The sequence below is a fragment of the Mustela nigripes genome, chromosome 15 (assembly GCF_022355385.1).
Source record: "Mustela nigripes isolate SB6536 chromosome 15, MUSNIG.SB6536, whole genome shotgun sequence".
Lineage (NCBI taxonomy): Eukaryota > Metazoa > Chordata > Mammalia > Carnivora > Mustelidae > Mustela > Mustela nigripes.
Genome location: NC_081571.1, coordinates 36,147,672 through 36,173,221, shown reverse-complemented (window position 1 = coordinate 36,173,221; position 25,550 = coordinate 36,147,672).

Below are 25,550 nucleotides of genomic sequence, written 5' to 3'. Positions count from 1 at the left end.
CCAGAAGCCTCCTATGTGTTTACTTGCTTATTTTAGTCTAATCCATGTCTAGTCCATTATTCTTCTCTTTGAGGAAAGGAGCAAAAGATTATTCAATGACACATGCTAACACTCCAAAAATAATTGGCATTAGTTCTATTATATTAATTAAGGATAATTCAGGTGAAAAGTTGATAAAGAAAATGTTAGGGAATATAGAATTATCATTATTAACAATGTAGGGGCCAAAAGAATAATACCTCCTTGACTTTTTTTCTGAAAATTATATGTGTATATGTTATGAAACTAGTATGTCTAAGAAATGGTAATATAACAAAAAATAAGAGTATGGTGTAATTATCTATGAATAATTCTTTTGATGATTTAAACTAATTAACAGTTAATGTTGCTATAAATAAATTATATAGGTTCATCAAAATTATAATTACTATAATTGTTATGGGCTTATAAAAATATCTATTCTATGACCTCTATTTTGGCATCCTAATTAAGGTGGGGGGACTTAAAAAGCCACATTGCATATATTTTGAAAGTTAAAAAAGAAAAAGTCATGAATGAAGAAAAGTAACTTTGATATCCTATGTAACATTTACGATTGTTTTTTTGTTTCTTTTTTTGTACTGCCTAGAAGATATGTTTGGCATATCTTGAAGAAGCAGAAACATCACTGTGAATATCCATCAGGTAAAGCAATTTTTATCCTATTAGGAGGTCTATGAAAGACATGAAAAGACAAGAAAAATAATTTTAGGTTGAAGAGAAAATGTACATGGTGTTACCATCTGCTTTGAAAGAATGCCACGTAGATAAGAGTGAAAACCCATCTGATGGTGCTACCCTGTAAGAAACTGGAATAATGAAATTTTATTTCTTAAAGACAAAACTCAGAGATGCTTAAGAAAATTGGAAAATGCCAAGCAGACTGGCAGTGAACAAGACAGATATACTGTCTATGTTAAAAACAGAGTCTTACAGTGATAGACAGAGCTCTTCAACTACATTTGCTTAAAATATGATGCATGGGATCCATAAATTACCCTATATTATTCATTATAAAGAGTATAGTTATATATTGTGAATCAATAACTATTTTAACAAATGTTCTTTCTACTTAAAGAAAAATTAGATTTCTGCTTTGGGTAAATAATACTTCACTGAAGGTAGTTTCTACCATATTATAGAGTCTGACTCCATTTTGGATGTTTGACTGTTTGACAGACTTCAAGCCCCAATACCCCTCCTTCTCCTTCTTTTTCACAGCTAGGACTAATGAGTGACCTGGCATTTTCTCCTATGGCACCAATGGGAAGTCAAAAATATGCAAGCCCCTGCCCACCTGGGAACTCTCCTCAGTTCTACCCACCAAATACAATAAAAACCAAAGCAGTTGTCCTTCCCTGCTCTCTCAGATCAGTTCAGACCAGTTTAAAAGTCTTCCCTGCTCTCCCAAGGAAACCTTATATATGAGTAATAAGTCTCTTCATACCTACCTTTCTGATGCATAAGTAGGATCATCAGCTCTAAACTTTGAACCTAATTCTGCATGAAGATGCCTCAGCCCACCATTGCAGGGTCATTACAACACACTTCATGAATATATAACACACTACATGAATATATAATAAGATAATTCATATGAAAGACATATGATAGAAGTTTCAGATTATAGAAAACATCCTAATACAATCTAGCTCATAAATGTTAACCAAATAAAACATTTTAGCTTAGTCTTAGATATACAATTAGGTTATTAACTACCTAGATTAACATAGTTAAAAGTATCATTCTCCAATTACAATTTTATTTTCAATATTTGTATATAGGTACTAAAATAGGAATTCACTTTAATGTTTAAATGAGATCCTTAACTAGGAGAGTCTGCAGTCACAATGATTTGTAGAATATAAATAATGAATGCGTCCTGAAGGCACAAAATCTGCATATTAATAACTGCATTTACAGAAGAGATAAATACAATAATTAATTTTGTGCCTTGATTATTCTATTCAATCTTAACCTTGAAAAATATTTACAGAATATGGGGTTAATAAGTTGTGGTATAAAAGAAAAAAAAACAGTATTTTTGTCCTTCACAGAGTTAATTCATATGTTTCTATCTGTATATCTAGATGTAGATGTGTAGCTGAATGGGATAGGAATTTATATATTGAATTAATATTTATTCATTACTACCTCTAAATTCATGTTGATTCCAACCACTGGAGTTTAAATTCATTATGCTTACACAGGCATATATACATACACACACACACACAACACTGGTACATACACATATGTATATATGTATATATATTGAATATATATGATATATATAAAATACAAGATAGAATTATATATACCTATGTTTATATAGCATAATCAAATTTGAAGTGGTCAGGGTTACACACTTAATATATATACACAAACTTTAATAGTATATACAATATAATGCATTCCTTGATCATTCTTACTTCCAACTACAGATATTTCTAATAAAAATAAATAAATATTTAAAAGGATCAATAATACCCTAAAATTCCTTCCAAAATATATGAACTCTTAACACAGTCTATCCCTGTTAGTGAAAAATCTAAAAATATGAAAACTGAGTCTTCATAGCGGCAGCAATGAATCAAACCTATTACAGAGACTTCAAGCCACTCCAGCTGCATATGAAGGAGGTGTGAAAAAATGAAAGTTCAATAATCTAAAAAAACATAGTGCCTTTCCGCACTTTGTGGGTTGGTGGTGATTGTGGAGCACACAGAGTAGTATTCACTCAGTGGGTGATTTTTGCAATAGCAGTCTGATCTTAGACTAAATCCTAATCCAAAATTAAAACTCAAAATGTGTTTCATTGCATTGGAGCCAACATTTTTCTGACACATATTCTCTAACTAAGCTCCCCTAAATCTCTGATTGTCTTAAGATTTTACCTTATTTTAATGTATATCTTTAGAACATCTATTTTGCAAAAAAAGATACCATTTTAAAACATATATGTTTGGATGATTGCTTCTTATTCTCATTACCTCATTTGGGAAATTGTAGATACTCTCTTACATATGGCAGAATAATAAAATAGAGTTGAGAATGTATCCAAAATTTCTATTTTTCTTTTTGTGATAACCTGGAAGATACTCAGATACTCAATTAACAGAGTATAACTACAGAGATTTTCACTTTTTCTACTTTAGGGTATTAAAAATGATTATAAATTATACCAAATATGAATTATTAAAGTAGCTGAATTTTCCTTTGGTGGGAATACAAATGTTAATTGCTGTTTTTCATTTGTTTATATGGTTCTGTCATTTAAAGAAAATAATAAGGTAATAACACTGATACTTTTTAAAATAAACTCATTAATAAAAACATAGTTTTAAAAACACCAAATAAGCTATTAGTAATTCCTAATCTGTGAGTACATGGGGAAATTAACAGTGTGAGCTAAGTCCTCTGAATTTAAGTTACAACTAATAGAGCTTTGCTTCAAGAAGACATGAGATACTCAGGCTTATGAGAAACAATTTCCCATTGAGCAATACTTAACACAAAGATGAAATCATGTGGGAAAATATTGGATTGCAAATATGTGTGACAACTTAGATGATAATAAATGTCAGATAAAATTTCAGTGTAAAATCAACATTTGTTATTTAACAGTCATGTTTATTGCAGCAGTATTCACAATACACAAAATCAGGAAACAACTTAAGTGTCCACCAAGAGATGAATGGAAAAGATGATACACACACACACACACACACACTTGTGTACATATATGTTTATATGTGTTTGTGTGTATATATGATATTTGTACATATGTGTATATATGTATATATATGTTACTTGTATGTATATATGTATGTTTATATGTGTGTATGAATATATACACACACAATGGAGCATTTTTAGCAGTGAGAAAGAGGGAAATCCTTCCATGTGTGACAACATGGATGAGTCTTGAGGGCATTATGTTAAAGACAGAAGTCAGACAGACAAAAACAAATATAGCATGAGAGCACTTGTATGTGGAATCTAAAAAAGCCAAACAAAAAATAAACATAAAAAATAAAAAAGGAAAACTTATAAGAACAGAGTAGAGTGATGGTTACTAAGGTATAGGGGTTGGGAGAATTAGGGCAATGTTTAAGGATACAAACTTGCAACTAGTAGACAAATAAGTTCTAGAGACCTCATCTATAGCATAGTAATTATAGTCAACAATGTTATATAATAAACTTCAAAATTGCTAGGAGAGGGGCACCTGGGTGGCTCAGTGGGTTAAAGCCTCTGCTTTTGGCTCAGGTCATGATCCCAGGATCCTGGGATCGAGCCCCACATCGGGCTCTCTGCTCGGCAGGGAGCCTGCTTCCTCCTCTCTCTCTGCCTGCCTCTCTGCCTACTTGTGATCTCTGTCTGTCAAATGAATAAATAAAATCTTTAAAAAAATAAATCAATAAATAAAAATAAATAAATAAATAAAAATTGCTAGGAGACTAGATCTTCATTATCCTTACTACATACAAAAAGATAATGATATGATAGATATGTTAATTAGTACTATGGTGGTAATCATATTGCAGTATATAAATATATTAAATAAACATGTTATATATCTTAAACTTATACAATATTGTATGTCAATTATAGCTCAATTTAAAAAATTCTATCAGAAGCATCCTTCTATTTTGTGCTGCTTCTCTGTGCACCAATTCCCCATCTCACTAATAAATTTATATAAGGAAGTAATACAACTTACTTATTAAATTCAGTGGCAACAGACTAACAGATTTTTTTAAATATACAGATGAAAAGAAACCAAATAATAGAGAAAATCTTGATAGAGTGGCAACAATCTATGGGATTTTGGCATCAAGAGTTTGTTAGATTTTAATCTGGCAACTTGCAAAGTTATCTATTAACTACAATGATACTGATGCACTAACATTACATTGTTTAAATACTGAAATGAGATCTAGGAAGATAATGTATGCAAGGCATCTGCCACAAAATAGGCACAAGGTAAGACTTCCAAAACGACTAGAAATTTGGGAAAAAGTAAATCATATGAGATTGAAAGGAATGTTTTGTTTTAGTTTGGAAGGGTCTTTTGATTCTATGAATAAGAAAATATTTTCTCCAGAAATCAAAGTTTGGGACAAAATATACAAGATAATATGATTTTCCCAATAGACACAGAGACAGATAATGTGATAAAATCTAATACTCTTCCATGATAAAAATATTTGACACACTCAAAGTCTTTTTATGAGGCCAGGATTACCTTGATCCCAAAACCAGACAAAGACCCCATTAAGAATTGCAGATCAATAGCCCTGATGAACACAGATGCAAAAATTCTCACCAAAATACTAGCCAGTAGGATGCAACAGTACGTTAAAAGGATTATTCACCACAACCAAGTAGGAATTACTCCTGGGCTGCAAGATTGAATCAACATCTGCAAATCAATCAAAGTGATAGAATATATTAATAAAAGAAAGAACAAGAATCATATGATACTCTAAATAGTTGCAGAAAAAAAAAAACATCTGATAAAGTACAACATCCTTTCTTAATTAAAACTCTTCAGTGTAGGGATAGAGAGTACATACCTCAATGCCATAAAAGCTATTTATGAAAAACCCACAGTGAGTATCATTCTCAATGGGAAAAATGGAAAGCTTTTGCTCTAAGATCAAGAACATGGCAGGGATGTCCACTATCACCACTGTTATTCAACATAGTACTAGAAATCATGGCCTCAGCAATCAGACAAGAAAAAGAAATAAAAGGCATCCAAACTGGCAAAGATGAAGAAGTAAAACTCTCACCCTGCAGATGATATATTAATTTATGTGGAAAACCCAAAAGACTCTACCCCAAAACTGCTAGAACTCATACAGGAATTTGGTAAAGTGTCAGGATATAAAATCAATGCACAGAAACCAATTGTATTTCCACACACCAACAACAACACAGAAGGAAGAGAAATTAAGAAGCTGATGCCATTTACAGTTGCACCCCAAACCATAAGATACCTAGGAATAAACCTAACCAAAGAGGCAAAGAATCTGTACTCAGAAAATTATAAAGTACTCATGAGAGAAATTGAGGAAGACACAAAGAAATGGAAAAACATTCCATGCTCACAGGTTGGAAGAACAAATATTGTGAAAATGTCTGTGCTACCTAGAGCACACTATGCATTTAATGCAATCCCTGTAAAAATGCAATAAACTTTTTTCAAAGAAATGGAAAAAATAATCCTAAAATTTGTACAGAACCAGAAAAGACCCCGAATAGCCAGGGTAATGTTGAAAAAGAAAACCAAAGCTGGTGGCTCACAGTTCCAGACATCAAATTCTATTACAAAGCTGTAATCATCAAGACAGTATGGTACTGGCACAAAAACACACATAGATCAATGAAACAGAATAGAGAGCCCAGAAATGGACCCTCAACTCTATGGTCAACTAATCTTAGACAAAGGAGGAAAGAATGTCCAACGGAAAAAAGTCTTTTCAACAAATGGTGTTGGGAAAATTAGACAGCCACATGCAGAGGAATGAAACTGGACCATTTCCTTACACCACACACAAAAATAAACTCAAAATGGATGGAAGACCTCAATGTGAGAAAGGAATCCATCAAAATCCTTGAGGAGAACACAGGCAGCAACCTCTTTGACCTCAGCTGCAGCAATTTCTTCCTAGACACATCACCCAAGGCAAGGGAAGCAAAGGGAAAAAGTGAACTATTGGGACTTCATCAAGATTAAAAAAAAAAAAAAGAAAAGCTTTTTTGCACAACAAAGGAAACAGTCAACAAAGCTAAATGACAACTGACAGAATTGGAGAGCATATTTGCAAATGGCATATCAGATAAAGGGTTAGTATCCAAAATCTATAAAGAACTTATCAAACTCAACACCCAAAGAAGAAATAACCCAATCAATAAGTGGGCATAGGAGATGAACAGACATTTCTGCAAAGAAGACATCCAAATGGTCAACAGACACATGAAAAATTGCTCAACATCACTTAGCATCAGGGAAATACAAATTAAAACCATAGTGACACACCAGCTCACACCAGTCAGAATGGCAAAAATTAACAAGTCAGGAAATGACAGATGCTGGCAAGGATGTGGAGAAAAGGTAATCCTCCTACACTGTTGGTGGGAATGCAAGCTGGGACAGCCACTCTGGAAAATAGTATGGAGGTTCCTCAAAAAGTTGAAAATAGAGCTATCCTATGACCCAGTGATTACACTACTGGTTATTTACCTGAAAGATACAAATGTAGTGATCTGAAGGAGCAACATTTTCCCCAATGTTTATAGTAGCAATGCCCACAATAGGCAAACTATGGAAAGAGCCCAGATGTCTATCAACAGACTAATGGATAAAGAACATGTTAAATATATATATATATATATATATATATATATATATATATATATATATAAATTATGAAGCCATCAAAAAAATCTTGTCATTTGCAATGGCATGGATGGAACTAGAGGGTATTATGCTAAGTGAAATAAGTCAATCAGAGAAAGAAAATTATCTTATGATCTCACTGATATATGAAATTTGGGAAACAAGACAGAGGATCATAGAGAAGAGAGGGGCTAAAATGAAACAAGAAGAGAGGGGGTAAAATGAAACAAGATGAAACCAGAGAGCGAGACAAACCATACGAGACTCTTAATTTCAGGAAACAAACTGAGAGTTACTGGAGTGGAGGGGGGAAGTGATGGATGGAGTGGCTGGATGACGGACATTCAGGAGGGCATGTGCTATGGCGAGTGCTATGAATTGTGTAAGACTGATGAATTACAGACCTATACCCCTATAGCAAATAATACATAATATGTTAATAAAAAAAATTGACACAGAAATAAAAGGGGGGGGGCCTTCTCAATCTCATAAACAGCATCTATGTAAAATCCAAGGCTAGTATCAAACTTACTGGTGGAAGTCTGAGATTGTCCCTAAGATAAGAAACAAGACAAGCTTGTCTACTTTGAATATTACTAAGATGATAATTCTACCCAAAGTGACTTGTAGATTCAACACAAGACCTAACAAATACAAGCTGTCTTATTTGCAGAAACTGGTAACCAGATCTTAAAATTCCTCTGGAAATTCAAACAACACAGAATGTACAAAACAAGATTAAGATAGAAGTACATAATTAGAGGACTTGCACATTCTGATTTCAAAATTTATTGCAAAGTAATAGCAATCAACAATGTGTGGAACTGGTGTACCTAGGTGGCTCAGTAGGTTAAGCATCTGCCTTTGGCTCAGAACATGATCAAGCACTGTGTTGGGCTTCCTGCTCAGCAAGGAGTCTGCTTCTCCCTCTGCTCTTTTTTTTTTTTTAAGATTTTATTTATTTATTTGACAGAGAGAGAGAGAGAGAGAGAGAGATCACAAGCAGGCAGAGCAGCAGGCAGAGAGAGAGGGAGAAGCAGGCTCCTGCTGAGCAGAGAGCCCAGTGCAGAGCTTGATCCCAGGACCCTGCAATCATGACCTGAGCCAAAGGCAGAGGCTTAACCCACTGAGCCACCCAGGCGCCCCCTTCCTCTCCTCCTTACCCCTCTCATGTTCTCTTTCCCTCTCTCTCAAATAAGTAAAATCTTAAAAAAGAAAAAAAAGGGGGGGGGAATGTATGGAGCTGGTATAAGACTAGGTTTATACATCAAGGGTATGAAATGGAGATTCCAGAAGTTTACCTAAAGATTTTAAATATTTATAAAATTGTGTGTGTGTGTGTGTGTGTGTGTGTAAATTGAAACTGCTATGAAATCTCAATTCATATCTATCATCTATCACAATGGTTAAAATTTAAAGAACTCAGATGATAGCAAGTATTGGCAAGAATGTGGAAAAACGGGAATTCTTATATACCACTAGTAGAAGGTAGTTCTTCAAAAATTTAAAGTCATCATGTTACCTAGAAATTTCATTCCTAGGCATGTACCCAAGAGAACTGAAAACAAGTCTACATACCCAAGTGCATGTTATAAACAAAATGTGTAAATGTGTTCATAGGAGCATTATGCATATTAGCTAACAAGTAGAAACAATCCAAGTGGCTGACAATAGCCTAATGAATAAAGAAAATATTGTCTATCCATGTAATGAGATATTCATCTACAAAAAGAAATGAAATACTCATAAATGCTTCAATATGAATTAACCTTGAAAACATCATGCTAAGTGAAAAAAGACATGAAAGGACATATTATATGCTTCTATTTACATGGAATGTACAGAATAGCCAAAGCAAAAGACAAAAAATGTTATTATTTCTTGGTGAAGGGGAAAGGAGGGAATGGTAATGAATGCTAATGGGGCAGTACGTTTTTGTTTTTGTTTTTGAAGTAATAAAAATGTTTTTGAATTAGATAGCAGTAATTGAACAACCTATGTTTCTAATAAAAATCACCAAATTATACATTTTAAATGGATACATTTAATGATATGTGAATTATATCTTGATTAAAAAAAGGTTTCATTTCATTCTCTACTCTCCTCTCCACTACAAGATGCTGTTTTCAAAATAAGACAAAAAAAAAAAAGGCAGATAAAAAAGTATAAATGGATATACGAAGGAAAAAGTCATGTTTGGACCAGACTCAGATGTGGCATTGATCATTGACCTAATCCAGAATTAAAAATAACAATATATTAAAAGTTCTGATGAAAAAGGAGATAATACATATGACCAGATGATAAATTTCATTGGAGAGATATAGATTTCAGAAAGACTTGAGTAACAATTCTGCAAATAACAACTCTAACAGAGACAAAGAGTGTCTTTATAGACTCATCTGTAACTTAGTATGGCTCAGAAAAGAATCAGTGAACTTTAAGTCAATAAGAATTATGCAGTCTTAAATACAAATAGAACAAAGCATGGACCCATAAAACAGCACAGTGCTGCAGATTGGCTATAATGACAGAACCCATCCATATGTTGTCTACAAGAGACCCATTTTGAACTTAAGGATACATCCAGACTGAAAATGAAGGGATGGAGAAGCATCTTTCATGCCAATGGGCCTCAAAAGAAAGCTGGGGTAGCAATTCTCATATCAGATAAATTAGATTTTAAACTAAAGACTGTAGTCAAAGATAAAGAAGGACACTACATCATTCTTAAAGGGTCTATCCACCAAGAAGATCTAACAATTGTAAATATTTATGCCCCCAATACAGGAGCAGCCAATTATATAAGACAACTGTTAATCAAGATAAAGAGTCATACTAATATATGAGTACATTAATAGTAGGGGATCCTAATACGCCACTCTCGGTAATAGACAGATAATCCAAGCAGAAAATCAAAGAAGAAACAAGAACATCGAATGACACATTGGACCAGATGGACCTCATAGATATATATACAGAACGTTCCACCCTAAAACAACAGAATATTCATTCTTCTCAAGTGCACATGGAACTTTCTGCAGAATAGACAACATACTGGGTCACATATCAGGGCTTGACTGATACTGAAAGATTGAGATTACTCCCTGCATATCCTTAGACCACAATGTTTTGAAACTGGAACTCAACCACAAGAAAAAGTTTGGAAGGAATTCAAACACTGGGAAGCTAAAGACCACTTGGCTTAAGAATGTTTGGATCAACCAGGAAATCAAAGAATAACTTAAGCAATTCATGGAAACCAAAGAGAATGAAGACACTTTGGTCCAAAACCTATGGGATACAGCAAAGGTGGTCCTAAGTGGGAAATACATAGTCATCCAAGCCTCCTTCCAAAAAATTGAATAGTCCAGAATACACCAGCTCTCTTTACACTTTAAAGAACTGGTGAATCAACAACAAATTAAGCCAACCCCACAAACATAAGAAGGGAAATAACCAAGATTAGAGCGGACATCAATGAGATAGAAACTAGAGATACAGCAGAATGTATCAATGAAACTAGAAGCTGGTTTTCTGAAAGAATCATTAAGATTGATAAACCATTGGCCAAACTAATCCAAAAGAAAAAGGGCCCAAATTAATAAAATTATGAATGAAAAGAGACAGATCCTGACTAACACCAAGGAAATAGAAACAATCATCAGAAATTATCATCAACAGTTATATGCCTATAAGTTAAGCAACCTAAATGAATTGGATGCATTCCTGGAAACCTATAAATTTCCAAAACTGAATTAGGAAGAAGTTGACAACAATAGACCAATATCTAATAAGGAGAATGAAGCAGTGACCAAAAACCTCCCAAAAAACAAGAGCCCAGGACCTGATGGATTCCCTGGAGAATTCTACCAAACATTCAAAGAAGAAATAATACCTATTCTCCTGAAGCTGTTTCAAAAACAGAAATGGAAGGAAAACTTCCAGACTCTTTCTATGAAGCCAGCATGACCCTGATCCCCAAACCAAGCAAAGACCCCACCAAAAAGGAGAATTTCAGGGCACCTGGGTGGTTCAGTGGGTTAAGCCTCTGCCTTCAGCTCAGGTCATGATCTCAGGGTCCTGGGATCAAGTCCCACATCGGGCTCTCTGCTCAGTGGGGAGGCTGCTTCCCCCCTCTCTCTCTGCCTGCCTCTCTGCCTGCTTGTGATCTCTCTCCATCAAATAAATAAATAAAGTCTTTAAAAAAAAAAAAAAGGAGAGTTTCAGGCCAATATCCCTGATGAATATGGATGCTAAGATTCTCAACAAGATCCGAGCTAATAGGATCCAACAGTACATTAAGAAGATTATCCACCATGACCAGGTGGGATTTATCCATGGGAAGCAACCTCCGCAAATCAATCAGTGTGATAGAACAAATCAATAAGAGAAGAGAGAAGAACCACATGGTCCTTTCAATTGATGCAGAGAAAATATTTGACAAGATAGAACATTCTGTGTCTGATTAAAACGATCCAAAGTATAGGGATAGAGGGAACATTCCTCAACTTCATAAAATCTATCTATGAAATCCACAGCAAATATCATCCTCATTGGGGATAAGGTGACAGCCTTCCTTTGAGATCAGGAACACCACAAAGTTGCCCACTCTCGCTACTCTTGTTCAACATAGTACTAGAATTCCTATCAACAGCAATCAGACAACAAAAAGAAATAAAATGTATTCAAGTGGGCAGTGAAGAAGTCAAACTCTCTCTCTTCGCAGATGACATGATACTTCATATGGAAAACCCAAAAAGACAGCACCCACAAACTACTAGAACTCATAAAGCAATTCAGTAATGTGGCAGGATACACAATCAATGTACAGAAATTAGTTGCTTTCTTATACACTAACAATGAAAATATAGAAAGGGAAAATAGAGAATATATTCCCTTTACTATAGCACCAAGAACCATAAGATACATGGGAATAAACCTAACCAAAGATATAAAGGATCTGTACTCAAAGAAATACAGAACATTCATGAAAGAAATTGAAAAAGACACAAAAAGATGGAAGACCATTCCAGGCTCATTAATCAGAAGAATAAACATTGTTAAAATGTCTAAACTGTCTAGAGTTATCTATACTTTCAATGCCATTCTGATCAAAATTCCACTGGCATTTTTCAAAGAGCTAGAATAAACAATCCTAAAATTTGTATGGAACCAGTAGAGACCCCACATTGCTAAGGAAATGTTGAAAGAGAAAAACAAAACTGGGGGCATCACATTGCCTGATTTCAAGTTGTACTACAAGCTGTAATCACAAGAGAGCATAGTACTGGCACAAAAACAGACACATAGACCAGTGGAACAGAGTAGAGAGCCCAGATATGGACCCTCTACTCTATGATCAAATAATCTTCAACAAAGCAGGAAAAAATATACAGTGGAAAAAAGACCATCTCTTCAATAAATGGTGCTGGGAAAATTGGACAGCAATGTATAGAAGAATGAAACTTGACCATTCTTTTACACCATGCACAAAGGTAAACTTGAAATGGGTAAAAGACCTCAAAGTGAGGCAGGAATCTATCAAAATCCTAGAGGAGAGCATAGGCAATAATCTCTTTGACATCGGCCACAGCAACTTCTTTCAAGATATGTCTCCAAAAGCAAAGGAAACAAAAGCAAAAGTGAACTTTTGGGACTTCATCAAGTCAAAAAGGTTCTGCACAGCAAAGGAAACAGTCAATAAAATAAAGAGGCAACCCACGGAATGGGAGAAGATATTCTAAATGACACTACAAACAAAGGGCCAATATCCAAGATCTATAAAGAACTCCTCAAACTCAACACATGCAAAACAGATAATCACGTCAAAAAAATGGGAATAAGACATGAACAGACACTTCTCTAAAGAAGACATATAAATGGCTAACAGATTCATGAAAAAAATGTTCATTATCATTAGCCATCAGGGAGATTCAAATCAAAACCACATTGAGAAACCACTTTATACCAATTAGAATGGCCCAAATTAACAAGACAGTAAACAACTTGTGTTGGGGAGGATGTGGAGAAAGGGGAACCCTTTTTACGCTGTTGGTGAGAATGCAAGTGGGTGTAGCCACTTTGGAAAACAGTGTGGAGATGCCTTAAGAAATTAAAAATAGAGCTTCCCTATGACCCTGCAATTGCATCACTGGGTATTTACCACAAAGATACTGAGGTAGTGAAAGGTAGGGTCATCTGTATTCCAATGTTCATTGCAGCAACAGCCATAGTTGCCAAACTGTGGAATGAACCAAGATGCCCTTCAATTGATGAACAGATAATGATATGGTCCATATATGCAATGGAGTATTATGCCTCCATCAGAAAGGACGAATACCCAACTTTTGTATCTACATGGACGGGACTGGAGGAAATTATGCTGAGTGAAATAAGTCAAGCAGAGAGAGTCAATTATCATATGGTTTCACTTATTTGTGAAGCATAACAAATAACATGGAGGACATGGGGAGATGGAGCAGAGAAATGAGTTGGGGGAAATTGGAGTGGGAGACAAACCATGAGAGACTGTGAACTCTGAAAAACAAGTTGTGGGTTTTAGAGGGAAGGTATGGGTTGGGTGAGCCTGGTGGGGGTATTATGGAGGGCGCATATTGCATAAAGCACTGGGTGTGGTGCATAAACAATGAATGCTGGAACACTGAACAGATAAATTAAATAAAATAAAAATAAATAAAATAAAGTAAAATGAATATTTTATTTTGATGAATAAATGAATGATGAAGAAATGATGAATAAATGAATAAAATAAAATAAAATAAAATGAAATAAAAAAACAAGCGCGGATGAAGGAGAAAGAGAACAAGAAGAGAGGAGAGAAAGAGTAGGAGAGTAGTGAAGAGGAGGAAATGGAGGGGAATGATAAAAATGTTCTAGCATACACATTTTTGTAATCACATAGTTAAAAAGTCACATACCTCACAAATGGGAAAGTTGTATTTTACTCTTTCAAACTTAAAAAAAAAAAAAACACAAGGATTTTATTTATTTACTTGAGAGAGTGAGAGAGTGAGCACAAGCAGAGGGGAAGGGCAGAAGCAAAGGGGAGGGAGAAGCAGATTCCCCGCTGAGCAGGGAACCCAGTTCAGGGCTGGATCCCAGAACCCTGAGACCAGGGCCTGAGCAGAATGCAGACGCTTAACCAACTGAGCCACCCAGGCACCCCAACTTTCAATCTTTGAACTCAGATCTTATATAAGGTATCATATTTTCTCTCAGGCAATCATGTGTACAGTGTACCAGATTGGGTAAATTAATGCCAGTTGTGTAACAGCCCCAAATCTTTGTGGCTTAACATGACTAAAATTATCTTTCCCAAACTCTAGTACTTCTTCAAACCCTCGTAGTTTGTAGCTGAGAATAATTACTGAGAGTCATCCTACAAATGGTAATCCAGTGTTATGGGGACCTTATTATTTGCTATTCCTCCACAGCAGGAGAGAACTTAGTATATCTCAAAAGTTATTTTATGGTCAGGACCAGATATTGCATATACAACTTCTGCTCTTATTCTATTTAATAGAACCCAGCCACAAAACTTCCATATAAACCACCAAGATGCCTCTCCAGAAAATTTTGAATAACACATCCTTAAGATTTTGTTCTTCTAGAATCAGTTTTGGTATCAAAATACTGTTATCAGCTGGGGTTCCACAAGAGAACCAGTGGGAGAATTATATTATATTATATTCAAACTGGATGCTAAAGCAAATGTGAATATTTGCTCAACAAGTTCAAATGTGGATGCTGACTCAATAGGTTCGAAGTTAGGTTATGACCAGATGAGAACAATGAAATATGGGCCAAAGCTGTTAAACAAGTGGATATCTATCTCTTTCTCTCTAAGGAGGATCTAATCTCACTTATAAGAACTTACAACTAGTTCAATCATGTACAGGGATAATTTAAACAGCTATAATATTTTCTTACACAGATAATGAAAATCTCTGAAATTTAATGGCATCAGGAAAAAAAAAAGTCTTAAGCTTCATTAATAGATGCAGTTCTATTATTACTTCTGTTGATATATTTTAAATATGTTTTGAAGAAATAATTTCCTGAAGTATCTTTGGTGTTTGTGAGTGTGTATATGCATGTGCGTGTGTTTTACAATAAAAACCATTTCGTATTTCAAAAAATAATCTATACCCATGTACACCATTAATTAAAAAATTAAATGTTCTAATTTAAAGTTAACTGACTGGGTATTTTATTTTCACTTAAAAAAAATCCATCCTAGAAGCACCTATGCTAGTGTTTGTTCCAGTAACTGAGAGGTTTGTATATAAAATAAAATGGCTACTGCTTGTCTTTTGTTCTTAAACTTTCTCAAGAGAATATCTTTTATAGTCCATCTTACCCAGACATACTAGAAAGGGAAATCCAGAGCACATAGTTTAACCAAGTAATTTGACACACTAAAAAGTCATATCCATCCACTCTGTCGACTTAGCACTCATATACATCTCTTTAAGTAGTACTTAATTTCCAGATGCAGATAATAACAAATCAATATTTCCACTTACAAGATACTAAGCCTTTCCCCAGAAAAGGATACAAAACCCCCGACTATCCAAACCCCCGACTATCCAGCCAAACCACTAGCTACAGTCCATGAATGATAGGTTTGTATTTCTGATCATCTCTCTTTTCAGGAAAAATAAATAAATAAAAACTCCTAGTTGGGTATGATCAATTAATTAATCAATTCCCTAATTGGGAATCTTCTCACTTAGGAATTTAGAATAACATGTTAAAGTATGCTCAATCATAGAGAATTAAACTTGCAGAAAGTTGTAAGGAGTATTTTAAGAGATACTTTCCTTGAGCTTAAATTCTAGTTTGGCCCTAGGGAACCGTGGTAAAGAGCAATCCTCCCTGTGACAGAACATGAACCATGCACTTTAGCTCTGGAATTTGACTTTACTCTACTTACAAGCAACCTTAGCCTGTTACTATTTCACGGATGTCAGCTGATGACATGAGATTCTCAGGGGAGAAACACAGAACTCACAACACAGAAAGGAGTGTGTCAGTGGATTTGTACCGGTTCTTCCTGCCCCTCACTCTCACTTTGGCAACATGATAAACCCAGATGGATCCTACACAAGTATCCCAGCTGAGGAACACGGAGTTTGGGGAACTTACTACTTTTATATCAGTTAGCCAGCCTGATCTTTGGTTGAGGGAGGGGAGAAGCATTACCTCATTTCTCAACCTCCAGAAATAAACCTGAGAAATAGCCTGGAGGTCGAGGGCTTGGTGTCTGGCACACCCAGGACATGTATGAAAGTACAAGAGACCCAAAGAATACTGTCTTTCCAAACACTGTATTTTATAATTCATTTTCATTCATCTATTAATTCACTTGCTCTCCTTTTTTAGTTTGTTTTTATTTTTCTTCGTGACACTTTTCATCAATATTTCTTGTCTGCCTCTCCTATCTGAAGAGAAGATCTAAGAAAGCATTTTGTCTTGTTCACTGTTATATCCCTAGAAGTATGCCTTGGTCTATTTGTTTTATGAAACTGACTGCTTTTCTCGATACCAGGGATATATTTTAATGCCATATTTAAAATGCTGGAGAAGATTTCTACTTAAACCCTCGAAGTCCTTATCAATAAAATATCTATAATAGTGTCTATTTCATATTAGTATTGAGATGATTTAATAAGTAATACAAGTAAAATGTTTAGTAAAATTGTTATTACATAGTAAGTACCAATTATTCATTAAAATATGCTCCTACTGGGGCACCCGGGTGGCTCAGGTGTTAAGCATCTCCCTTCAGCTCAGGTCATGATCCCAGGGTCCTGGGATTGAGCCCTGCATCAGGCTCCCTGCTCTATGGGAAGCCTGCTTCACCCTTTCCCACTCCCCCTCCCTGTATTACCTCTCTCACTGCCTCTCTCTGTCAAATAAATGAATAAAATATTTAAAAAATAATAATAATAAATAAAATATGCTCTTACTATTAATAATTCTGGCATTGTAACACTGTATTTATAGTTTGAAATTTTTTACTACAATGTTTAATTTTTTTTTTTTTAGAATACAATGTTGAAATACACAAGCTTGTATAAAAAGTAACGCAATGCAAGTTGACTGGTGCAAATATTTTATTTTCCCTTCCAGAATATGCTAAATTAAAAAAGAAAAAGTCAGAAATACAACTAATAACCGTCCAATCCTGTTCTCTCTCTTCCCCCTCTCCAAAGGTAACTTCATCATGTCCATTCCTGTTCTTGAACAACCTGGATTTTAAAAATACTTTTAAATAAATGTCATTATGTTGGAAGTAGTGTTCTATAACTTTCAAAAACTTAAATCCAAAAGTATTTCCTTTAAGACCTCTGTCAGATATTCAACCTTCCCAAATCATCCCCATGACATATTTGTGAATGAAAGAGTGTGAAATGGTAACTGAATTTGTTATAATAAAATTACTTCATCCCCAAAGAGTCCTAATTGAAAATCTTGACCCTTCATTTCCATTAAGTACCCACAGTTTCTCTATCCCTAGAAGTGTTGCAAATTTTATTATCCAAATATGAAATATACAGTTTTTTTTAACTATCTGGAAGATTCTAACACTAAGTAATATTCAGGCTAAGCAAATGTTAAGGAAAAACCATTTATAAAGAGAAATAGCTTCTTTCTTTCTATTAGTAGGGAGTCATCTTTAATCATTATTATTGTAATTTTAACATTATAGCCAGTAAACAGACTAAACAGATTTAGTCCCCACAGAATACAAGAACATTCCAAGGACAACTTTTCATACATATGGTTTGACTTCTTGAGGGGGAAAAAAAAAAACCATGCACAGTCTTTCATCTTACTAGTTTTGACAGCTTGCTGCATTGCTTCAAAAAATACAACTTTTTCAAAATGTCACAATATAACTAACCCATCAAATTGTTTATATTCAGCCTGTAGAAAAGCAGGGAAAAATTAGTGGGATTAAAATCAAGCAATAATGATAATTGAAAAAAATATGACTATGATCATACAAGTTCTGGACAAACTACAATAACTCTTACAGAAATAAATTTTCTACTGTACAGAAAAATGTCACTTGTCTCTAATATCTTTCCTTTATCTATGAATATGGTTGAGGCAATAATATATCTGTACCTAACTTATATGATACAAACTTATTTTCTAGCAAGATTATCTGTCATTTGTATTTTCTTTGAAATTTTATATTTTACTTTGCTTTATGTCATATTCAGAAAATAGAAATCAAATATTAGAGGAATGCTAGATGATCATGGTTATAAGTATAAATTTACCATAATATATTTTATTTGGTTGGCATACACTTTTATCTTAAAGTTACAAATACCAGCCAACTTGTTTACAGGGAGCATATCTTCAATGATAGATGTTATTATCAAGATAAGTGGTTGAAAATTCCACAAAAAAATAGAATTTGCAAAAATCAGTGGTCCCAAAACAGTACATTTTTTTTCCTTTCTTGTGCAGTAAAATAATAATTCAGGCATTGCTTTCAATGTATAGCTTTCTCTCTGTATTTTACATCCATATCTCACTTTCATAATAAGGAAATGAATGTTCAGGTGACTATGTAATGAGATTTAAGCATGTTGGCATCACTCTATTTCCAATTTTATTGGAAAATAAAACATAAAAAATAAGTATTCTTAGCACTATTACAAGATAGCATTTTACACACAGAACTGCAGATAGGTTACAAGACTTAAATACAGTCATACATTTTTAGAAATAGTATAAAAATAATGATTTATTAACTAATTATAAAGCATTGTTTTCAATTACTAATGTTATATTAACTCAGCAAGTATCTATTTTCTACTAGGACTAAAATAACGATCAAAATACTTAAATCAGATTTGAGAAACAGTTACAATATTCATCACAGAAGTATAAAGGTACACTATGATTTTAATGCCATATTTAATAGTGGCTTATCAATGAGCAATTTCTTTTATGAAAATAATGGATATATGAATAAGGATCAAATGAAAATGCGATGTACTTTTAAGTATGAATAATTATTAATGCTATTCATTTTTTATCCTTATTTTACTTTTTTGACATTTGTCCCAGGTTTTTATTTATGTTTTTATTTTTTTTAAGATTTTATTTATTTATTTGAGAGAGAATGAATGAGAGAGAGCATGAGAGAGGGGAGAAGGTCAGAGGGAGAAGCAGACTCCCCAAGATGCCGGGAGCCTGATGCCAGACTTGATCCTAGACGTCTGGGATCATGACCTGAGCAGAAGGCAGTTGCTCAACCAACTGAGCCACCCAGGCGCCCTGTCTCAGGTTTTTAAACTTTTTTTATTGAGCAAAACTTCCAAAGACCATCCTTCCACTCCTTTCAAGAATTTATGTTGCAACTTTTTTTCTCTTTGTGTGAGTGTGTATGTGTGTGTGTAACTATCCAATGTATCAATAATTCCATTATTCTTAGATGTGCAATTGGGTGGGTGATGCCAGAGTTAGGTCAGTGCTATATATATTGCTTTAATCCTACATTTCTTACCACAAATTAAAAATAAGATCACACTATATCACGTTCATTTTGATTTGCAAGCTTATATTATATTGATGTGACAAATAGGTCTCTTGCTTAAATTTAAATTAAAAAGTTGCAATGTAATCTTCCATTTTGAGATAAATTTATATAGGGAGCAAATCCCTGAACTGAATTATTAGTTATGTGATATATGAAACCATAGTCTCCCTCCTTTGTTTTTTGAATCACTCTTATTTCCATGTCTCATGTAACTGGACTTCGATTCTTTAGCTTCCTTTATTTTTCTTACTTTACAATAAAATAAATGTGCATAGTAAACATTCATGTTAATAAAGTTCAACTTAACATTAATCATTATATTTTATACATGCTGAACTTTCGATTTTAGAAAATTACCAACCTTTCATAAAAGCAAATAAATATTTTGTACATATTTCATATTTAATATTATTTTAGTTTTAATATTTAAAAATTATCTGGATGATAATTTTGATGGATTTAATCTGCCCTAATTATTAGCATTTTGTATACATCTGTATCAGTATTTTACATATATCAAGGGTAAGGTCATAAAGTCAACACCTTTACTTAGAGTAGTAAATGTTTACCTTTTTAAGAAAAAATTGATTCCTATTAATTTAAAGTGACAACAATAATTTTGTGATAAATTTTACATTTTTAAAATCTGTGGGATTACTGATTTCTGTGAATATGATATTGCCTGTGCTTTAGAATTTCTGATTTAGGTAACTTTACTGTAAATGGTATAGGATTTTTACATAGAAGGAAATAATCTTCCAAAAACATAACTCTGAAAAATGTTTGATTAATAAGAATATAGTAGCACATATATGAATATTTTATCATTAGTTGTTCATATCAAAATATTACCCATAAAATAACCTAAACCTGTTTCATAATAAACTTTATTATTATAAGCAGTACTTTTATTTTCAACAAAATGATATTCAAATTAAGAGAAATATAGCTAATTTCAATTTTTATAACAATTTAATTGTGAACTGTGTGATCCTATCCAATAAAATGATATTTGAAAAGAAAAGCCCAAATTAAAGGAACATTTATTGAAAACCCATTAGGTGTTGGCCTCAGATGTTGCTTAAATGAATAATACAGAGTCTCTCACCACAATTTTGTTAAAATATATTGGAGAGAAAAATGTGGAAATAAATTATTATTATTTTAAACATTAAACTAAATTATAATTGACATTCTTTAAGGACACGATAACATACCTCTGTATCAAGATATTAACATTTTTCATAAAGGAATTGGCATTTGTTCTCAATGTTGAAAAGGACAATTTTTATAAGCTTTGCAAGTACAAAACAACATGAGAGAAGTTACATGAAGAGTGGATACAAACAGAATGACTACAATTTCCCCTCAGCCCAAAAGGAAGTTGCCAAAGGATACATAACATGGTAGGGCTTTTAAAAGTAAGGGTATGATTAAGAATTTATTCTCAAAAGCTTTTAAGATTTGTCTCCCTCCCAATCCCATCTTGTTTCATTTATTCTTCTTCTACCCACTTAAGCCTCCATGTTGCATCACCACTTCCTCATATCAGGGAGATCATATGATAGTTGTCTTTCTCTGCTTGACTTATTTCGCTAAGCATGATACGCTCTAGTTCCATCCACGTTGTTGCAAATGGCAAGATTTCATTTCTTTTGATGGCTGCATAGTATTCCAAAAAAAAAAAAAAAAAGCTTTTAAAGCTGACATTAGAGATGACATATAAACACAGCTGAAATTTTAAATGTATACCAGAGCCAAATGTGCCTAATACTATTGTGGAGACACAAAGTAGTTTTTCTAGAAAATCTGGAACAAAATGATTAAAAAATACTTTGGTGTTTGTGAAAGAATGTCTAAATGGCTGTGAGCACAAGAAAGAAGAACCTATAAGCTGAGTGTCATTAATAATCAGTAAAGAATTCTTCCACAGTTTTTCTCCTAAAGCCCTTGAAAATACTTAAGCTACATTACACATTCATATTTTATTAATATTCAAAGACTGAGAAATAGACCCAGATAATATATGCAGTTTATTAAAAGTAAATCTATTTAAAAATTTTCGATAGAGTATCTTGAAAGAGTTTAAATTTGAGAATATCAGGAGTTGCATTCTAACCAAGGAGAATATATTGTAATTTGAGTCCTCTAATAAAAATCTGGCCCACAGTAATGAATGAGCCAGTAAAAACATTAAATATACAAGTTTATGTTATTATACACACTCAAATAAGGATACCAGTTCTACTATCTACTAGATGTAGCACAACTGGAAAATTGGTACAACTCTTTAATCCTCAAGTCTCCTCCTCCTCCTCACCCTTTTTTGACAATTATGATCATGTATAATTATATACATATATGATTGTAATATATGTGATTGTATGTATAAAAGGAATAAGTTAGAATTATTAAGAGGTAACTTATTTAGAATGTACAACACCATCTAAATAGCAATGAATAAATTAGTAGATGTTATCATGGTACATATACATATTTGTGAGTATAGCAATTATTTATGTAAATAGAGAAGTGGTTTTGCAGTTGTAATAACTTTTATAACTATAGTGTTATTAATGGCTGTTGTAGAAATACACTGTAAGTTATTAGTAGTTTTGCTGTGTGATTAGTGAAAATGATATGTGCATATTTTGGAACTAGTAATGGTGTATTTGTTGAACTACTAACAAGCCTTCTCTGGAAGATCACTAGAAACAGAAATAATTTACATATTTTGTTCATTTTACCTTTAAACAAATGAATGTGCATAGCCAAAGATATTTGGTTGAAATCGTTATCTCAGTGGAAAAACAGACTGTCAAAAATCAGAAAAAATTGACTTTATTAAGTCCTGGGACCAGAGTTCACATGTTTTATAATCTTAAGCAATTTACTTAGTATCTCATGGTCTCTATATCATCGCAAGGCATGAACATGATGGGTAGGCGGAAGTGTGTTGAATAACCAACAAAACATCTTTCATTGAAGAGGTTTGCTGTTGTTGTTGTTGTTTTCTAAAGGTTTTTCTAAAACATTGCAGAGATCATAGATTTGTTGTCAGCAGGTTTGAGCATCCTGTCAATCATGTATTCTATGGCTGGTAAAATGTTGGCAAGCTTAGGGTTTGGTGATTACATAAGCACCTGCCAATCTTAAATTTCAGTTCTTTCTTATAAGAATCAAGATATACAGCTTTTCTTAAAAATTGGGTTATCTGACTGACTGATGAAATATTTTTCAAAGGTAGCAATTGGTAGGGGCTGTTTTCAGTGCTGAACAGGATATGATCCCTTGTCCATTATACTCTTTGTACCTCTTTGGTTTCGACACCATGATGATGAATTCAGTTGCTATTTACTGTTCCAGTTGATATATTTTGTCTTGATAAATCTTAGAGAAAAGTGGAATATTTTGGTACCCAATCTCTGCCAAAAGTTTGAAGTGAACATATACACCATGAGGGTTATCATGTTGTATAAAAAGGGATAAAATATTTCATCGGAGAGAGAAGAATACTCAGACATGTTTAGTTTGTGATAAAAAAAAAGTATCTGTGTTAAAACAACAAACTCTGGACATAATTATCAACTAGTCTTTTTATCTCCATCCAATATCTTATTTACCAACTCCTCTAGTTATTTGAGTTACAAACTCTGTTTTCAGAGAATACAAATTTTAGCTGAAAACTAATTTATGGATGAAAAGATGAAACAGTAAATCTGATTAGTATGGCAAAATACAGTAGAGAAAGAAATATTGGTGTTTTCAATAATCATAATGAAATGTTAAATGCCATTCCCACAGTTTGTAACACTTAGCACCTCTAAATATATTGATAGTTCCTTTAATTCACAATTACTTTCTTTACATTAAATGGAAAATATATTTCTATTCTACAACATAGAACATTGTGCATTAGTGTATTACTTTTGTTAGTAGCCTTGACCAGTCAGATATCTTCTACATATGCAAATTTTCACATATCCAAATATCTTTTACATATCCATTCTTCCTTGTGTTTGGAAGCCAAATGATATTTATTATTCTTGGCTACCCTTTGGCAAACGAAACAAAACAAACCCACAAAAAAATACGCACCAAACAAAGCAACAAACAAAAACCTCTTCAGGCATTTCTTATATTGTGATTTTCTCTGGGAATCTAGATAAAATTAAATTTTATTTTTATATAAATTGCATAGTAGGATATACCAAATATAGAATACTACACCTTTCCAATTTCTGATATTTCTTCATATCAGTATGTGATCTATATAATTAAAACATATTCCTTGATTTCTTTATACATTATAGTTAACTCTTAGCAACCAGGATATTTTAGTAATAATGAATTAAATGATCACACTGCAATAGTTAATAATTCATACCCCCTTTATATAAAAGAACAGACTTTTCAATAGATGAGCAAACAACAAGGTACAACAAAGTACACTGATATAAAGAAGGCAAGAGCCATAACCAAAGTTTGCATAATACTCAGCATTCTTAAAATTGCATACACACACAGGCACACACACCACATATGATAGAATGTTATTCAGCCATAAAAAAGAATGAAATCTTGTTATTTACAACATCTAGAGAGTATAATACTAAATAAGTCAGAGAAAGACAAATGGTGTATGATTTTACTCATATGTACAATTTAAGAAACCAAACACATGAACAGAGGAAAAAAGAGAGACAAACCAAATCAAATCAAAACAAAATGATAAGCAGATTCTTTACTTGAGAAAATAAACTAATGATTACCAGAGGGAGGTGGTAAGGATGGGTGAAATAGGTAAAGAGGATTAAGAGTACACTAATCTTGATGAATACTGAATAATATAGAGAACTTCTGAATCACTATATTATACACCTGAAACTAATTTAATGCTGTATGTTAACCATAGTGGGATTAAAATAAAATTAAGTAAAAAAATAAATAAAAACTATATGTTCTACCTCAGTACTTGTGACCCAAAGTAGAAGATAAGGTGATTACTTATTCACCTTATGTATATTTATGTGATTTAATACCTATAATGTAGATTATGCAATACTGAAACAGTTAAATATTAAACACTGAATAAAACTATATGTTATGGCACATCATCATGCTACCAAGAAAATAAACTTACATTATTATTTGAAATAAATAATATATTCCTAAATATTTGCTGTATAGAGATTCAAAATCTCTAATTCATATATAAATCAAAGCACAACTATTTAATAAATTCATTTACATCTTTTAAAATTTAATTTAATTTAAATTTTATAAACATATATTTTTATCCCCAGGGGTAGAGGTCTGTGAATCACCAGGTTTATACACTTCACAGCACTCACCATAGCACATACCCTCCCCAATGTCCATAACTCCACCCCCCTTCTCCCAACCCCCCTCCCCCCAGCAACCCTCAGTTTGTTTTGTGAGATTGAGAGTCACTTATGGTTTGTCTCCCTCCCAATCCCATCTTGTTTCATTTATTCTTCTCCTACCCCC